General features: G+C 41.5%; 1 long non-coding RNA gene across 1 annotated transcript in view; it reads left to right on the plus strand.

The window, feature by feature from the left end:
• The window catches only part of LOC308068955, a 49792-nt gene that overhangs the window by 15328 nt on the left and 30310 nt on the right, over positions 1-4154 (plus strand). The window lies entirely within an intron of this gene.

Genomic DNA, 4154 nt, shown 5'->3' on the forward strand with positions numbered 1-4154 from the left:
TGTTCTCGAGGTATCACTTCCACACATTTGACTTGTAAATTAAGGCGGTTACATGCTTAAATGTGTGAAAGAAATTGCATTTTATATTCTTTAACCCTATGATAATAGGCTTTGGGTGGAAACCTTCATCAGTAATTTCAGATCCTGATTTTGCAGCTGGGTTTTCATGGCTCATCCTTCCCACCCAGCCAGCTGCTGGTGGCTCCAACATGACTTCATGTATCTGTAGGGACGTGTAGGGATGCACATGCAGCCTGTGCAAGCCTTTGTAACCAGGCTTAGTGGCCCCTACAGTCAGTTCAGTGAACATCTTTCCCCATCAACGCTGTGTTTTGTTTTGTTTTGTTTTTCTTTTATCTTCAACATCTCAGTTCAGAGTCCCTGTTGTTTGGTGCAGTGTAAATTAGGGTACGTCCCCTGGTGCTGGGAATTCTACCTTTCTGAAAGTAGGCTTTAATGTTACTATGATTATAGCCTAATGCAAGTTTCTCTTAGGGCATGGCATCAATTTAAGGATTTATTTTTTGGAAGGAAACTAAGTGGGTTAAACTGAATGCAACCCAAGTGTTCAAATGTCAATGCACTGTGGAATTTAATCACAGTGAGTAGCTAGTCAGTAGCTTTTGAGCTAACGTATTACTTGGGCAGAGGAGGTCAAAGGCTTTTCTTAGTTGTTTGTTTCAGTATTTTTGCATATTAAAATTTTTGGACATTTTTCTGCATGATTGCTGTTGAATGTTATGAATTATAGACTAGATAAATTTTGGACCATGCAAAAAAAAATGAAGAGACAACCCCAAACAGACATACATGCCACTGGTCATCCCGTGGTGTTTGTATTTGCCAGGAGCATCACAGTGCTAGAGAACAACCCCCTCTGCCGCTGCAGCGAAGCTGAAGACTTTCATGTCATTTTTGCTCTTGCCAACACGCTGCAATCTGTTGGGAGTAGAAAAGTTTGCAAAGGTCACGTATTTTCCCAACAGCTGTTTCTGATATATTTTCTGAAGATCTATGGGTAACTGTAAGAAGGCTGCATTCAAAACAATGTAAAAACTGTAATTAGGTGAACTACAAGACCCAGAATTTTAAAAGTTGCTGTTAATATGTCTAAAAGCAACAGAAATACCATATAATTTTTGAAATGGGTAGGGGGCAACAAATCTTTAAAACTAGCTGCAGAGTGTTTGGGTGGAGGGGATACTGGACAAGCGAATACTGGTCGAGGATATCTTGTGCATGTGTAGGTGACTGCTAACATGGTGATACCTAGCCTGCTCCTCTGAATTATTAATGATTTATTCTACATACAGTGGCAACAGATGTTACCAGAGATAGTTCTGACCATTTCTTTATCTCAGTGCTGAAGCAAACAGCTTGTTTAGGGCCGATGTCCTGCACGCTGCTATTTCCTCTGCTGTGCACAGCTTTGAGCAGAGGGACCTGCAATCTCAGCAGTAATAAGGAGATTTTTTTTTCCTCCCCCCCCCCCTCACATTCCTGCCTAGCAGCATCAGCTGTGGAGCCTCCAAGAGAGGGGAGACGTGCACTGTGTTGGTCTTTGCTGTGCTCCAGGACCAGCATGTGAAAATACAAATGCTTTGCCCAGATGACATCAGTAATGTCTACTTCATAAAAAAAAGAAGCTTGCAGAGGCCCTGAGCTGGGGCTTGGCAGAATGGCAGTGATACTGTCCTTGTTTAACGGGTGGAGTGTGTAAGTGTCTAAAAGTACTGACAAAGTAAGGCAAGGTAGATCCTGCTTAGCTTCAAGCATCAGGTTGTCCTTCCCTTGGGCACTGCGCTGAAATTGTGTCATACACTCCATGCACTTTACGCTGAGGCGGTTCTGCTCAGGGGAGCTGAGCTTGCCTTGCCTGTGGCCAGTTAGAGCTGGTTTATATTCCCGCTACCCGTCACCTTTTTATATTCTTTGTTCATATACATAAGATAATAAGGCTGAAAGACGAAAATGGGTATGGTGATAGAGAATATATAAAGAGGCAGATGATGCTAAGTAATGACCGTTAAACTACGTAATAAATCCTTGGCGATGGTACAAAACCTTTGCATCTGCTCACAAGGTAGAATTATTTCATTGCTTCCAGGCCCCGTGCGTGGATATATAAGTCAGTGCATCAGCATCTTCAGGGACACATCCATAATAAAGATAATACTAATTTTCATAGCAATGTTTTTTCCTGTCAGGCAAAGGTAATTAAGTGGTTAAAGGAGAACTCAGTTTGCTACCTAATGTAAAAAATAACTCATGCGTTTTATGTCTCCTAGTCTTCTAACTTTCACCAGTGTCAGGCCACATTGGTTTTGCATTTACTGTAACAATCTTTCAGTAGGTATGAGACAGAGCATGCTAAACGTGGGGTTTCTAATAACTTTTTCTTTTGTGACTGATGTCCCAGCTATCCACAGACCTTAGGCACGATCAGATCATGGCTCTGAACTAAACAGATTTAATGTTGAAAAAGAAGAATGGATCCAAAGTGAGGTGGAACTAACCAATGAAAATAATAAGAAAATTAAGTGTCAGTAATTGAAAAGGTTTCTAATGTCTTAGATGTGGTACAAGAGCACTCCTTTACTCATTATTTGTTTTTGAAAAGTTTTGCCAAGGTTTATAGGTTAATCTAAGTGCTGTGTTTTCTGTACCTGCTCTACCTAGACTAATTGAAAAGCTGTCGTGGAGGGTAAATTGGGTTGGTGTTGGGAGCTCATGCTCGTGCTCTGATCTTCAGGGAAGTACAGAAAACCTCCAGAAAATTAATTGTTTAGGCTTGAAAGTGCTCTCTTAAGCTGAGGTAATGGGCAAATTCGGCATTCCTCAACTTGGGTTTCTTCCCAACCTTACTACACTAATCATTATTTCTGCACCACTCAGTCCCGTATTTTCTAAGTTTGCATAGCGTATATTGCCAAATCACCCTGCAGCTGACAAGGCATCATGGCAGAGGCAGGTACATTTTAAGTTACAGTAAGTTATGTACTGCCTGTTTTAAAAGCTAAGATGATCCCAGGGCAGCAGAGTTCCCACCACCCCAGGACTAGAAGGGTCATTAAAGATCCCCATAAGAGTAAACACACGTGTTGAAGCTTCATTTTTAATGTTGTTTATGTATTTGTATAAAAGGGAAATTTAAACCTTGTTTTCCAGTCAGGCCACCATGAAGTCCATTCCCCTGAGGACCACAACCCTCCTGTGCCACAGGTCCCCAGCCGTCGGACACTCGCAGCTCCCCATCACTGGGGACATGTCCCGTGGCTTCATATCCCTTCCAACCTGTGGTGCCTTCTGAGAGCAGGAAATATTCTCTTCTCTTCCCTTTATTTGCTTTTTATGCTTTTTCCTTTTAACGCTGTATTAGTGGAAGAGAAGCCCATAGAAATAAAAGCTCTCTGCAAAAAGGCTACAACTTGATACCAGGGAGGGATGAATGAGACCTTGAAATTACAGCCTGCGATATATGGCTCAGTCCTGCTCATGGGTACTAAAGGCATTAATTTCTGAATACTGTCTGCTTTAGTAGGTAATTTTTGTGAAATGCCTGGAGAGGCTGGTGCATTTCACCATATACTATAATGAAGTATGGCAGGTTTTAGAGATGAAGGACTTTGCAAAGGTGCAGCAGCCTGACATCGGGATTCATTTTGAGCATGAGCTGGTTCCTATTTTATCTAAGCCTGATTCCGTCACCCTTGGAAAGGAGGGTGCTTGCTTTTGATGGTGAATCTTGTTATAAGTACTTATTTGGCATGCCAGTGAATAAGAAAAGCTATCATGATTTGACATGTGAAACGTGAAGTCTCAATTACTTTTATGTTGTTTTTCCTTCTGTAGATGGGGAGTGAAAAATATATTTTAATTAAAAAGTGAAATATGATATCCAGATCTCAGCATGCCTCATGGAGAACAATCTGAATTTTGGAGTGCTTCATAAGTCTTGGAGCAGAGCTTACGCTGCACTTCACAGGCATGGGCAGCAGCCGTGGCTGATAACGCTGACTGATTTATTTGGCCATTATCTGACAGTTTCTTTACTTAAGGGAAAAGGAGGCTGCAGATGATGTCCTGCGTATTCGGATAGCTGTTACTGTAATGTTCCTCTACGTATTTTATATTTTAATCCTTTTTTCTTGCAG

Source organism: Falco punctatus, assembly GCF_963210335.1.
Source record: "Falco punctatus genome assembly, chromosome: 8".
In the NCBI taxonomy this organism is placed as follows: domain Eukaryota; kingdom Metazoa; phylum Chordata; class Aves; order Falconiformes; family Falconidae; genus Falco; species Falco punctatus.